The sequence below is a fragment of the Pezoporus occidentalis genome, unplaced genomic scaffold (assembly GCF_034315485.1).
Source record: "Pezoporus occidentalis ecotype Australia unplaced genomic scaffold, CSIRO_AGI_Poc_V1 ctg155, whole genome shotgun sequence".
Taxonomy (NCBI): Eukaryota; Metazoa; Chordata; class Aves; order Psittaciformes; family Psittacidae; genus Pezoporus; species Pezoporus occidentalis.
In genome coordinates, this window is record NW_026913372.1 from 961523 (window position 1) to 976535 (window position 15013).

Sequence of the window (15013 nt, forward strand, 5' to 3'; positions counted from 1 at the left end):
GTTGTTACAGAGTGATTCTCATCTCCCATCAGCTGCAAGTGACTTTCCTTCTTTCTCTCTGAACTCCAAAGCCTTTCTGGCCTGTGCCCACTCAGTGGAGTACCCCATAGGGTAGAAATGCTGCCACCTCTCCATCTGTGATACCAGCCTTTGCATCATAGAGGCTTTGGCATAGCACTATTGCCCTTGGGAGGGGGAAGCATCTTTAAAACAACCTCATTATCCTTCAGCATCGCCCTGGTGATGACCAGAGAAGCTCTGCTGCCTCTCAGGAGCTCCACTGTGTGTTTTGGGGCAGCAGTCACCCTTTCAGCGTTTTGCTGTGATGCATTGCAGGTCAAAAACCTAGAGAGCTGGAGTAGGATTGCCTTTGGTGGCTTGACTGTGGGAGCAGGGGCTGTTAGAGTGGTGGTACATGGTACCAGGTATTCCGACGAAACTCCTGATGGGCCCATGGCCAGTCAGGAGCCAGTGTGCATGACCGTGTTCTTGATTACCACCCTATGGCAGCTTCATTTCTATGGGCAGCAGGGTCCCTGAGCAATATCCTGTTCTGCATGGTAGTTTGGGCAGCATGCGGAGAGCCTTCACCCCATCACAGATGAGGTGATGTTCTCTGATACCTACCCCTTCAAAAGGCTGCTGCCTTCCTCTCTGCAGCCATGGAAAGGTATTTTCTAGGTATTCATGCTTTTATACACAGGGTTGAAGCTTGCCAACCTTCGTGGCTTTGTGGTAAGCATCCTTCTGAAAAGAGAGGTGCAAGTCAAAGGTTTGAAGTGCCACTGGTCATCACCTCTGCTGGGGGCTTGGGGAGGGCCACAGTACACAGCAAAGGAGCCAAGCTGATCCTGCCCCTTCATAGGTGCCCCAGAGAAAAACCTCAGCTTTGAAACCTCACCAGCCAGCTGCAGGCTTGCCCGGCTGCTGTTCTCATTTTACATGTTTTATGTAGTAATTTGTACTATATTTACACAACGGTGATAAACAGTTTTTAAAATGGAAGCGAAGAAAACGCTGTTGAATGAATTGTTACAAAAAAGCCCCATTTGCCATTCCAGCAGGGGGAAAAAAAGGGATAAAAATCACTATCCTAGGGACATGCTGTTCGTCAGATCTGGGTATTTTTTCCCTTGATTTGTGTGCCTAATGTGAGAAGAAGAAGTCGCAGATGCATGCTGAATTCTGCGGGGAACATATGCATGCATTTAAATCATTTACAGCATTTACTGGTGCAATTGTAAAGCACATTATTTTTCTGCATTTGTAATTAGGCTCTAAACAGATGGTGAAGGACTGTAGCTTCTGATTAGACAGGCTTGTGCTCTGTTGGACGGCACTGTGAGAACAAACTGAGAAGAGAAAGTTTTCCTTCTAATTTATCATGCCATGGAGTGTGGGGGGTAGAGTATCTGGGGCTGGCTGAGTGCAAATTCCAGTGTGCCTGTAGCAGGCTGGGCAAAGCTGAGCAAGCCGGCGGGTCTGCTCCCTTTGCCATCCAGCTTGCTGATTCATGGGGTGAACATACACACACCCCCCCTCCAGCTCAGCTTTGCTTCCAGATTTTGTAACCCCCCTCTCACTCTGTGCTGCACAGCTTTGGCTACCCAACAGCGCATGTTGCAGCGTCTTCTTTGACAAATGATTTTAATATGAAGCAGAAAGCTTGGGTTTGAGAAGGACCTTTAAAGCAGGAGCAAGTGCCAGGCTTGCGGCTGTGTACGAGGAGCCAGCATGTGTGCCTGGTGTTAGCTCTGCTCTTCAGCATCGCCTTTTCTTCTGCTACACTGGCAAGCCCTCAGCTTGGTGAGATGGGTAGAGCTTTCCTGCATCTCTAGTGGGGGAACCTCAGGAGTTTTGACAGCAATGTGTGGTTGGCCTGTTGGACCTTCATCTCTAGGTCCTGGCTCCCTTTTTGAATACATCACCTCAGAGATCTGTAGCCTTATTTTTGACCTTAGCAGCAGCAGCTCTTCACAGCCAAAGTATAAGCACTTCCGTGTTGAGCCTGCATTCCCTTGCATGCCCCCTAACTCCATCTGATCAGGAGTCATTCTTTACTGTCCTGTAGTTACACAGAAGAGAACTTGTTAGGGGCTGTTTGTCCTTCTTCCTATGGTTTCTTATTTTCCTCATTAAATTACAGGCATGTGAACCCAGCCGCAATGGACTAAATGAAAGGCAACTGGAAGAGCAAAGAACACAAAAAAGGAGCAGCTCAGGTAGACCCGTGGGGCTGGAATTTGGACTGCTGGGCAAGCAGCATCGGTGCCCTCCAGGTTTTTTCCCTGAGGCAACAGTGTGATCAAATTTATCCTGTGACCTGCTTGCTCATTCCTTTGCAGCTGTACAAATGGTGATCACCTTCCCTTGTGCTTTCGTCTTGCTCTCCTGGGTTACCATCAAGGTTGCACACAGGAGTCCCCAAGTCTTCTACCTGACACAGCTCTCTGGGAAGTCCCTGATCCCAAAAAGTGAACAACCGGGACAAGCAGCTCCGAGCCCTCATTGCAGGGAAGGGGACCCAGCGCAGGGTCTGGTGGCATGACAGGAGAGCGCGTCCAGCCCGGCCCGGGCAGCGGAGACCCAGAGGCTGTAGTGCGGATGCTGTGCCTGTAGATGGCACCTTCTACTCTGCTGAGGAGGAAATCGGAACTGAGGGTTGGGGAAAAGCGGCTGCTCAGGTAGGGCTCAGAGCTGAGAGGTGGTGGCACGAAGTGACTCATGGCAGTCATCCCTGGGGAGTAAAGGACCCGGCTCCCAAAGCTGACCCTCTCACTGTGACAGCTCTTGCTTAAGACTGCCGGTCGCAATCATCACCGAACCATCGCTACTCTATGGATTTGTTAACATTCCCTATCAATGGGAAATCACTCCAAGGGCTGTTTCAAAAGCCAGTGAAAAGCACCTCCAGCTGCTCAGGGAGTTGCTATGAAGGAGTTCGTTCCTCATTCATCTCTTCAGGATCTAACAAGCCCAGGCAGGGGCCACAGGGTGCACTCAGTATCTGTAGCAGGAGACATGGCCTAACTTCTTCCAGCTTGGCTTACAAAGGGAGACAATGTGTTTTGCAAGCAGGCTGTTCTGGAGTCTGCAAAGGGCAGAGCTTCAGGGTTTAAACCAGGTCTGTTTGGAGAGGTCCTGTAAGGCTTTTTGGAACTCACACCTTGATTTTTCTCGCTGCGTGTTATCACCATGCTGCAGCTCTGGCTATCTCGTTGAATATAAGGAAGAAGTTCTTTACTGCAAGGGTGGTGAAGCACTGGAACAGGTTGCCCACAGCAGTGGTGAATGTTTCATCCCTGACGGTGTTCAAGGCCAGGTTGGATGGAGCCTTGGGTGACATGATCTAGGGTAAGGTGTTGGGGGGTTGGAATTAGATGATATTAAAGTCGTTTCCAACCCTAACCATTCTATGATGCTACCTAGCCCCTGTTGCCCTGGCCCAGCTGGGGATGCTTGGTCCAGGGGTAGCTCACCTGGATCCATCTGTAAACATGAGCTGGTGGACCCTCAGTGAAGGGTGCCATGTGAATTGAACATGTGCTGCAAATGTGTGCCCAGCTTCTGCCCTTCCCACTATCTTTAAACACAGTTGCTTCACTCTCCATAAGGACTATTAACTTTCAAAGACATAATTTGAAACACAGTACTTCTGTGCTTCTAAAGGAAAAAAGGGAACCAGCTGCTCTTTCAGTACTTTTCTTCTATAGAAACACGAGCAATCCCTTAACTTTGCTGAGATTCCTCTCCAGCATCCTTCACTTACAAATTCCTAAACAAACAACGTGATCCTAATATTGGCCTTAAAATTCTGTGTGAAATGGACCTGGAAATTAATTTCACACCAGAAAACCTGTCTCACTGTCAGCCACAGCACAGGTGGTCAAAAAGAAAACCCTGCCACTGCTGTACAAATTAATTCTGTGACTCAGGTGAGAGGGCAGGACAGTGGGGGAGCTGCTTCCCTTGTGCTGCTGTCCCAACCCACCCCTCAATGTGGGGTGCTGGAAAGCAGTGGGACATAGAGGATACCATCATCCCCAAGGGGCTTGTGGTGTGGGGGGACAAAATCACCAAGTCCAACAAGAAGTGAAAGCGGGGCACAGAGGCTGCTTCCTCCTGAACAAAAATCTCTCCTGCACCTTTGCACAGGTTTTATTTACTAAAAAAAGGATGTGTCTGGGGAAGGATATCAAGGGATCCTTGTGGGAGACTCCTAGGAAAAGGAGGCATGAAAAAATGACTGATGGTACAATATTGCATGCGCTGGCTGTCAGGCAGCTGGTATCTGTGCATACCCTGGGGTCCATGGCAGTACATGGTCCACAGCAAACAGAGGTAATTCAGTACCTTAGTTGGGAAGGGTTTTTCATGCACCTACGTTTTACCAGCTTTCCATTTTCATCTATTTAAGATTTAGAGACGAATGGAAATCCCACCTCTTACAGCAGAAGGGCCAGGGAAGGCAGAGAGAGGAGTGACGCACCATAGGGATAGTTGGATGGAGAAATGTTCTGTGGTTAGATAGAAAATGAGAGGGGGAGAAGCCCTGCAGTACAATTTCAAGGTTGGGTGAGTGGTGCCAGGAGGCTGCAAAGGCTCTGTCTACCTGCTCTGCTTTCACAGGCAGGGCAGAGAGGTGACGGAATCTGGCTCAAAAAAAACATAAGGTTTCCCAGTACTGATCCTGGTGGAGAAAGGCTGGGGTAGCTGGGAGGTTATCTGAGCCCTCCTGCTAACCACCACTCTCCCTGCCTTGTAGGGCTGGCACTAATTGTGGTAGCCTCTAATCGCAATCGCAACTGGGAGTATGCCCCTGCTCGCAGTGCATCATTAGTTCCTTTTTTCCCAGCTATGAACTTGTTAAAAAGGCAATTGTGATGGCACATCCCCCATGGGCTGCATCACAGAGCAACATTGCTTTTTTCACACAGGAGCTTGGGAATGCCAACTAGATAAGTTGGTTTGAAGTCCAGCCTGTACACAGCTATTGCTGTTGCTGCCTGATTAAACCAAGCTTGACGGGGAGATACAGGTCACAAGATACTGAATTCCTGTGAGTTTTGTGAACCCAGGCAGTGAAATCCCACTAATCTTCCCTCCCAATGGGAAAGGCTGCAACTTGGGCTCAACTGGGAATTGGACCAAGAGTCCAAGCAAGACATACAGGCCAGGAGGAACTCTGCTTCATTAGAGTTGACTTATGTAAAACAGGTGACAGGTCTTCAAGCTGGTCAGGATATGAGCTGAAAGTCAGCTATCCAGCCTGCACACTGAAAGCTGTGGTGTGAAGCCCAGGCATAGGAACCAGACAGCAATTAAGCAGGGGAGAGGTGTGCTTCTATTTAAGTAGAAACACTGACCTGAATTTATCATCAGTTATCAAGATATCACTTGTGCAAAGTCACAGTGGCTACAGATGACAAGCGGGCCTGAAATGTGGCTTCAAGTTACTTAATATATGGTTTTGCTTTGGTCATTCCCCCTCCTGTTGTTTCTTCTCCCAACTAATTTCCTGACTTTATGGATGCAGCTGGGATCCTCACTGTGCAGGTATCCTGACTGCATACACACTGCCTTGCGCTGATGAAGGGGACAAGGGAGAGATGAAGAGCCCAGGAGAGATAAACCACATGGACCTGCACAGGCTTAGCTCAGCAGGGTGCTTGGAGCCCCACACCAGTTATGCCTGCACCATTTGCACTCCTTGTGACCTGCAACTTTAGGACAAGCTCAGGTACCGAGGGCAAATCCTTGGCAAACCCTATACAACCCAGGTGTGCTGCAAGGAGATTACTTCCCAGCACCTTTGTTAACTACAGATAGCTCGTCACACTCAGCTGTTTGTCAGGGACTTTCGTTTTTAACCCCAAAGCAGCTGCAGATTGCCAGGGCTGACTCTGGGATGCAGCATCAGGTCCAGCTCCTGCCTGCACCTTAACCAGGTTTGGTGGATGCCCCTGCCCAGGACAGGGAGAGGATCCCTCATCCTGGGGGAATCCCTGCAGCTGGGGGGCCGCTGCAGAGCCCACTTCCCCAGGGCAAAACTGAGGGCACTAGGAACAGGCCTCTGCCCAATTCTGATCAATCAGCCCAGGAGTTGGGGTAATTGCATAATTAGCAGAAACTGCTCTAGAGAGGCAAGGGCTTAATTGTTCCCTCCTGCTCTTGCAGAAGCATTTGCCCACTGTTCCTCCAGGAGGAGGGATACATAGGTGAGTGGATGGGAAGGGTTCTAGTTTTTCCAGCCAGGGCTCCAGGAGGAGCTTTAGCAGCATGACCTGTACTTGTTCGGTGTTTTAATTAAGGCTGCTCATGATGTGGTCTGGTAGGAAAGTAAAGCTCCTCCAAGTCACAAGTGGTGGGAGACTTGTACCTGTGTGTGCAGCAGGGCAGGACCAAAAGCCCTGGTCCTCCTTGGGTTGAGGGACATGGACTGTTGCTGGGAGCTGCATCACCCCCTTGGTGTAGGGACTGGTGTCACTGCAGGCTGCTTCCTATGGCTTTGTTATTTCCAAGAAGGCAAGAATTGAGATGAAGTGGTGGGATTTGGCTACCGTTCCTAAAGCAGCTTGTAGTGAGAGCTTGGACTGGAGGCAAGGATTTGCCCTGCATTGTCCAGCAGGGCTTAGGAAAGCCGTGAGGACTTGCAGTTGGAGGGATCTGGTGGTAAGAATGTGAAGGATAAGGCGGAAACGTGCAATCATAGCATGCCAAATGCAATGCCGTGTCTGTAGAAACCGCGTGTCCAAGGGAGAGGCACTAGGCAGGAAGAACTGCCATACGGCTCTCTTAGCATGCTTGCGAGCGCGGTGCAGAGGCCAACGGGCTGCCCGTATCGCTTCCCTGCTCATGTATGATTTAGGTGCTCCCGGGCCTGCCAGCTGCTCACGCACAAAGGTCACAAAAATCATGCTAATACTAATAACAACAACAAAAACCACTAAAACCCGTGCGGCTGCGTTAAACTTCATGTGGCCGGCGCCTGCCTCGGGCTGAAGTTGTATTTGAAGAGGCAACCAAGCGCTGCCTCGGGAGTGCCCCCCGCCAGCCCCGGGAGTGATCCCGGGAGCTGGGGACCGGCTGCCGCACCGGGAGTCCCCGGGGGCTCTCGGCGGAGCCGGCGCTGAAATACCCGTTACCTGGGCAAGGGGCGCTGCGCCGCCCGCGTCAGCCGCCGCTCGGGCTCCTTCCCCACCCCTTCCTCCTCCTCCTCCTCCTCCCGCGGCGGCTCACTCGGCTGGCAGGGCGGCGGGGGCCGGCAGCCGCGGGGGGGCATGGGGGACCGCCGCTGACACCGGGCACCGAGACCGCCGCCGCAGGTAATGCCCCGCGGGTTTTCCTTGTTCCGTGTTTATTTCTTTAGGGGTTGCGTGGAGAATGCGCGGAGCCGCTGGCATCTCTCCCTCTTCCCTGGGGGGCGGCTTTACTCGCAGCCCTCCTTCCCAAAGCTTCCACCGCGGGGACAACTTTGGGGTGAGCGCTGCCATCGTTGTTATTATTATTTTTATGATTTTTTTTTTTTTTTTGGGGGGGGGGTCGTTCAAACCGGTGGTTTCAGTGGCAGGAGACGGGAAGCCCAACCTTTCTCCCCTTTAGCAAACATAAAAATAATACTGTGTGTTGGTGCCTGCTGTCCTGTCCCAGAAAGAGCAAGCGCTGTCACCCGCCTTCCCATCCTCGGCTCTAATCCTGAGTTAGGACTGGAAGGAGGAGGCGGTGAGAAGCTGCAAAGTTTTCTCGGGTGAGCCACGGCTGAACTTCTCCGGATGCGCGGAAAGAGGGATGGGGGTCCGGGTCCGGCCCCGGCCAGGAGGGACTGCGTGGCTGCGAAGGAGGTGGGGGGGCTTAATCCCCTCAAAAACATATTAAATGGGAAAACGGCTTTTCAAAACGGCACACTTGTTCTGAACGGGTTGTATTTATTTCTCGAGAAAGCACTTCGAGAATTCACACGCATTGCTTTGCTCGCTCCTCTTTTTCTTAGTATCTCACAAAACCTGGAATCCTCTTCTCTTTAAATAAATGCTTTCCTGATCACTTCAAATACCGACCCCCGCGCACGTCAAACTCGGCATTGGCCGGGCATCTTTAGCTTTGAACTGCCTGGAGTCGTGGCCGAAGCCTTTATTTAAAGAAAATGCTCAAACTTCAAGCGTCTGGTCCCCATTAAAGCCAGCCAGCCAAATTCATTACCCATCCTTTTAACTCACAGAGTTTGAGGTTTGTTAGGTGTGTCTTGGCTGCAGGCTCTTTGTGGCAGGGATAGCTTTTCCCCTCTGGTTTGATCTACCCAGCACCAGTTCCTTTGTTCCGATCCACTATTATTTGGATGCTGCGTGAAGGTAAATAATAGCCCATGCTCCATGCAATTAGAAATACACGTGTGGGGCTTCACTACTGGCAATTAATTGGGAAAATACAAAATCTGTCCTGTTGGTAGTAAAGACCTAATGAAGAAGAAAAAAGAAACTAATAAGGCTGTTGATAGAAAAGGCAACAGTTCATTAAAAAATAATAATTAACAAAAAAGGCTAGCAGGGAAAGCAGAGCAGGGGATAGCTTATTTGACCACGTAAAAGGATGTGGAGGATGGGATGATGAGTCGATTGTCCACGGGTGACTAATGGAGCTGGCTGGGACAAGGATGCAGCCCAGGACTCTCCAACAGGTATCTTGCATGGGAAGGGCAAACCCAAAACCAGTCCCGTGCTAACGATGTCTAGGGGTGCTGCCAGTGCCACTGTTGTTTCCCCAAGCTGTCTTTCCTCTCTTATCTACCAGTATTTTCTGAGGGGAGTGATGCTGAAATGGGAAGTTTTCTATTCTGGTGCATGTTTTCCTGTTGTTGTTTGGTTGGGTTTTTCCTCTGTGCTGGGTGAAAAGCCCTGTTTGGTGGCAGATTCCCTGGCCACGACAGTTGTCGAGGGGTTCAGGAGGGCTGGCAGAGCTGCTGCTTCCTGGTGCCTGCTGTGGTGAGGATGCATGCAGCAAACCTGGCTCCTTCCTGGGGTTTTCCTAGCTGTGGCAGCCTGGCATGCCTCCGTGCATGATGGCACTATGGGATAGAGCTGGTGTTTTGGTGGTTTTGGGTTTTCTTTTTGTTGTTGTTTTTTTTTTGTTTGTTTGTTTTTATGATTTTTTTTTTTGGGGGGGGGGGTTGGTGGTGGGGGAAGGAGGATAAGGTATTCCCATGGGAAACTTGCATTTGCCAAAATCCAGATGGGTGTTTCGAGAGAGGGAGTTTTACCATTATCTCTCTTTTTCCCCTGTCCTGGGGAAGGAGGAGATGAAACCCTTTTACAATTCCACTTTCCTTCTCCACTCCCTTCCCTCCCCAGCACAAAGCTGTCTTTCTTTCAGGAGGCAAACTGCAGGTTTTGTAGCACCAAGTCAAGATTGTGATATGAAAATACAATGTTTTGTTTTAAGACCAAGTTGTGAAATGCTCCCTTTATGGGAAACTGTAAAAATTGATGTTCTCCTCTTTTTTTTTTTCCCACTGATAAGTGGAGACACAATCTTTGCAAGAGGTGGGAGCTGCGCAACATGGCTATTTGCTGTAGCTGGGTTTGGGAAGGGTATCCAGCCCATGTACAAAGGGGCTGCATGTCCCTTCCAGAGGCATCTCCTGAATATAGCAGGGAGGTAGCATCAGAAATGTTTTCTGCTGCTCAGATGCAATAACACCCAGAATAATGTCCATTGTATGGTAGATTCTCTGCTGACTTGATGGAGGTATGCGAAGAAAAAAGGCACCACAATCCTCTTTGGAGCACGCCCCAGGAGTGTTGAGGACATCTCAAAAAGGATTTGATTTATGAAGTTTCTCAGATGTTCTATGCAGATGGTCTTGAGAATGGATTATTTTTAAATTTAAGAAGCTTTAGGATATGGGTTGGCTTGATGAGGGGCTGGCCTGTGGCCTCTCATTACCGTGTAAAATGTCTTGTTAGGGTATAAAAATCTCATTAAGGTGGCAACAGCCTGACTAGCTGGAGGTTTGCTTTGTGAGCATAAATAGTTCAAACTACATCCCAAACACAAACGTCTGTGTGTTTTCCCACTACAATGCCTTGCTTCCTCCAGTATGACTTTTAATAATGTTACAGGAGGATGAAGGTTAGTTTGAGTTTTTTATGGCCCAAAGCCTACAAATGTGGAAATTCATGCCTTCGTGCTTGAGTTGCTATTGGACCCTATTTCAGCATGCAGGTTCTGTAGCTGAAATGTGGAATCCCAGTGGTTAAGACTTTCCCAAATCTTGCAGATGTCATGGATCTTACCTGTAGTTGGCTAATGACCAGGACACTATAGCAGGGGCTGGAATAACGTGTATGCCTGTGCTGTGAGATGCAGCATGCTGAGTTCAAAGCTTTGGTCAACGAGAGCCAGAAATCTTTAGTTATGGAGCCTGGTGGCTTTCAGTCTGTGAAGGTGCTGGCACATGGCTACCGTGGGTGCTTGCTGACTATAGTGTGCTCCATAAATGATCAGAGGGCAATCCCAGGCATATGCTATCTCCCTGCTAGACAGCCTAGAAGAAACATCTACTTAAATCCATGCCCCCGGGCTCAGGACCTTGCTGGATGTGTCTTGCAATGGAAGCTCTGATCTGGCTGGAGGTGGGGGCTGTAGTGTTCCCTTCCCTGCCTCTGCCAGAGTCATGTTGCACTGGGGCTTTCTTCTGTCCTTAGCCTGACTTGCTTTGCACTGATGTGTGCATTTCATGTAACAGCTGCTTTCCAGAGGAGAAAGATGTCCTTCTCTTGGAGTACTATGGGGAGAAAGTGACTGGGATCAAAATCCTGATGGGAATAGGGGGATATGCTGGTGCACAGGCTGCTGCAGCTTTGAAAAGAGCATGTAAGAGAGGGTCTGGACACCTTAGAGGGTGCTCAGCCACAGCTGGGGTCCTGGGAGGGCTTGCATGAACAAGCCTGTCATGAGTAATGAACTACTGTCATTAATCCAAATAACTTCATCTGTGCTGGTAGCCTTTCTTATACGGTTTTACACACTGCTCTCAGGGGTTGCTGTTTGGGATCAAGTGATTGGGGGGGGGGGGGGGGGGTGTAGGTGTTCCTCCTAAGTAGCCCAATCTTCTTTTCCCTCTGCTGTCTCTTCCACTTTGTTTCCCCCCTGCTCCTAAAATTTCAGTTCGTGAGTGATTAGCCACAGCGTGCCCATGGTGTTACTCCATCAGGCATAGCCTTGCTTTTATTAGCTCAAACAGCCAGTGGGCCTTGAAAAGGTCTGTTGCAGCAAAGTGCCTCTTGCTGAAAGTTAAGTGAGCTTCGTGCGAAAGCAGCAAGGACACTTTCTCTTGATTTGGATGAAGCAAGAAATGGCCTGAGAGCTTTTGCAGCTCAGGGCGCTGTGAGCATGATTTTTTTTTGCTTGGGATGTGTTTTGAGTCTTCTCTCCCACCCCAAGCGCCCCTATTTCTCTCTCTTTTTAAGATCTACCTTTCCAGCCTGCAGTTTGAGTTACAAGAGGACTGAATAAATAGCCTTGTTGCTTCTTTTTAGTGATGCGAACATCCAGCCTGGAACTTAGGAGTAGCTGGAGACATAGAGACAGGATGAGATCCTATGTACTTGGGGTCCTGTGCTGATGGGGCTTGGAGTGGCACCTGCTGTGATGAGTGTTTGTCAAGGAAGATGAAGTTATTTAACGCATCTTATCTGGCAGGGCTTTGTAATGTAGTTTGGTTACTGATTGCCAAGAGCTCCTGGTTGTGTGGCTGATGGGTTACTCTTGAAGTTGATGCTGAATTTTTTTTATTGCACTGTTCACACTGTTACGGGTGCACTTCTTAAAGTGAAGCTTACAACGTGTTTCCTCCTCCTGCTGCTGCAAAAAGGTGATGTTCACTTCCAAAGCTGCACCTGAGGGTGGCAAGGAGAGAGGTGTCATGCCAGTCCCTCCCTGTCACCCCAAGTACACAGCCCTGCCAAGAACCCGGCTTCGCTCCCATGCTGTAGGGGCCAGCATGAGCCAGGGGGCTTGAGCTGTCGTCATACACTGCATGTCTGCCGAGTGTGTTTGCTATTCTGTAAATGCAGTGGGCAATATTTAAACGAATGCTTTTAAATTCCTCTTCACAAATGTTCTTTCTTTCTCCCCCCCCTCCCCCCCCTTAAAAAATCCAAACCAAACAGAAGTTGCATGTATGCATCTGAGGCAGTGCAGACAGGACTCCCCCGGATATGCAAGCAACAGGCTGCATGGCAACGTTACAGGCTCACACAGAAATGTGTTAGAGCCTGAGGATGTTGGACACTTCTGCATTGTTTTGATGGTGGTGCTTGGAAGTCCAGCCAAACTGCTGCCTGGCCTTGGTCAGCAGGCAAGACTTCCTTCTTCCAGACAGGGCACAAGAAGGAAGCACCTGGCCTCCCCTTCACCATCAGGCCTTGGGTCAGGCCTTTAGCATCTTTACCTTTGCCACTTTGTCCATAGCGGTTATATTTCAAAGAGGCTGGATAGAGGTTCCTGTCTTGTGAGACCAGACTGTATGTCATTTCATCGATTTCAGCTTTCTACTGCCTCCTAAAGTAGTAATTCTCACCCCTTTTACCCCTTATCTTTTTTTTCCAATAAGCTAAGTTCCATTGCTGTTGGCTGCTTTTCCACCTCTTAATCCCACGTTAACATCACCTGCTCTGCAGCTTTGCTGCGTTACCTCTGTATGCTGGGTTCTGTGCTGGTGCAGACTGAGAACCAGCAGAGCTGGGAGCCTGCCAGCTTCTTCTCCATACCCTATCCCAGTCTGTCTCCTAATTTAGAAGCTGTCATTCCAGTTTAAGTGAGGTTTTGTGTTGGAAAAATGATTGCCAGTCACCATAGGCATCATAGCAACCAGTGCTGCCACAATCTAACCCTCTCCCCCAAGCCCCGAAACAAACAAGTAAAACACCCCCAAAAACCCAGGCCATCTTCTTTTCCACCTACCTAAGAAAGATGCTGCCTTTGCCATGGAGGGATGGGGGGCAGTGACTGCTGCATCAGGGAATGGGGGTCCACCTTCCTGAGGCTCCCATGGTTTTTATAATAGTGCATGAACGAAGAAGTGAATTGGATGCTTGTACTTGTAGCACTAAATGACTTTCCTTGGGGATACCGCAGTTACAGTGGAGGGTTTGCATGTTGCTAATGCAGAGCTGAGCAGTTATCAAGGATTATTTTATGGCAGTTGCAATGACTTGGAAAACCAATTTCACTTCCAATCCAGACAAAGTTTTCCTGCATGTACTGAGAAGCTCAAACGTGACATTTTCCTCTGGTCTCAGGCTTTTGGTTAAGCAATGTGTTAATGCCATCTTGCAGTTAAAACTTGTTACCTATGGGAAAGCAAAGCTCTCACAGCCCCAGACAAGGTGTTTTCACTCCAGTCCTTGTTTTGAAATGGGAGTAAACTGCTGAAAATGTGGGAGACTTTGGTGTTATTTGTTGTTAGCAAGTAACAGCTCTAGCTTTTTCCTTCCTAGAATAAAGGTTTAAATACCACTGATTGGTGCTAGCTGGAAGCACAGCACAGAGAAACTCGGACTTGCTGTTGACTTTGTGGGTATACCATGGGCTGGGTGGGGAGAAAACACCTGTGCCTCCAACCTCAGCTTTGCTTTTGGGGTGAAGAAAGGGGAGAGAGCATCTCTCACTCTTTCTCCTGCCAGCAGTGTCTCAGGGTTTAGGTGGGTTGTGGCAGCCGCCAGCAGCTGTGCCCCTTTGCCCCTGTTTTGTGTGCAGCCATCCACCCGCCTCTGCATAAAAATACACTGGCCTGTATTTATTTAACAAGGAAATTTTTTCCTTCGCTGCGGGGAATAAAAGAAAAAAAGGGCAAATTTTTTCACTGGGAACAAATCTCATTTTCAAGAGTCCTGACAAAATGAGCCATAAAATTACAATATTTCAAAGTGCTTCGTAATTCTAGCACGGACGGCTCTTCATCATGGAATCTGAAAGCTCAGAAAATATAAAACTCATTAGATTAAAATAAACCACCTACCGCATGGAAGAAAAGCTTATTTATCAATATCAATTTACTTCTGATTACCCTGTTCTGCAATTTGTTATTTTTAGGAATTATGATTTGTGTATAGCTCATGCCGATATGTGGAGAAAAAAGAAATAAAAATTAACTTTTACTTTTTTTCCTTTTGAATCCTACTTATTGTAAAGACCTGGCCAAGGAGCAATTATAAGAAGAAAAGGTGAATTTCTAGTGGTGCTTCCATTTGAGGAGCAGAAGCCTGGGAAAATGGGAGCCGCTGTGCCTCTGCAGCCTGCTGTGTTTTGGCGCGAGGGTTGGTGCCACATGATGTGCTTTGTTGAAGAGGATCATGGGGGTGGTTTCTCTGATGCACATTTGGTGATGGCCCCTGTTGGAGCATCCTCCTGGCTGCTCTTCTGAGGTGGCCAATGTGACAGAGGAAGCTGGGGAGGGAGAGAGGGCATGGATGGTGAGCTGGGCGGAAAGGAGTCTTCCAGCTGCTGGCTGGATGCCACAGGTTTGGTGGGATCCTGGCAGCAGCTCATGGCCTTCCACTCTGCCTATGAAAGAGCAAATGCTGCTGGTGGGCAGCTCTGGTTGATGGGCTCTCCTCTTTGGGGGACACAATTCGTGTTGCATCGCTGAAGAAGGGTTTTTTTGGAAAGGAGTGTAGTTTCCTCACATGGAAGCCATTTGGGAGACGCCTTGATTTACACTTTCATTTCTTCTTTATGCTCCTGGAACAGCTCGGAGCAAACAGAGGCTGACACTATAAATTCTGAGGCACAAGTGTTGCGGTGCTGTTTGGGGAAGGGAAGGCCAGGTGGGGGAGAGGGGCGAGGGGTTTGCAGAGCGATTAAAGATGCCAGCAGCAGCTCAAATGTGAAAGCCAGCAAGACAGCCGCCAGAGAACCCACTGCCGTTGCTCTGATGGAGGCAATTGTGTTTTGTATGCATGCAAGCTATTATCATATACAAGTGCCCCAATAGTGCATTTAAAAATAACCAATA

General features: G+C 49.0%; 1 protein-coding gene across 14 annotated transcripts in view; it reads left to right on the plus strand.

The window, feature by feature from the left end:
• Positions 1 to 6980: 6980 nt before the first annotated feature.
• Positions 6981 to 15013, plus strand: part of CDH23 (cadherin related 23) — a 208303-nt gene continuing 200270 nt past the window's right edge. For 2 of the 14 annotated variants that reach the window (XM_062611652.1, XM_062611651.1), the window contains exon 1: positions 6984 to 7325. The gene's annotated coding sequence lies outside the window, so the exon portion shown is untranslated. Of the gene's footprint in view, positions 7326 to 15013 lie in introns of all 14 variants that reach the window. The other 12 variants (XR_009963411.1, XM_062611650.1, XM_062611655.1 and 9 more) reach the window with 11 other exon arrangements.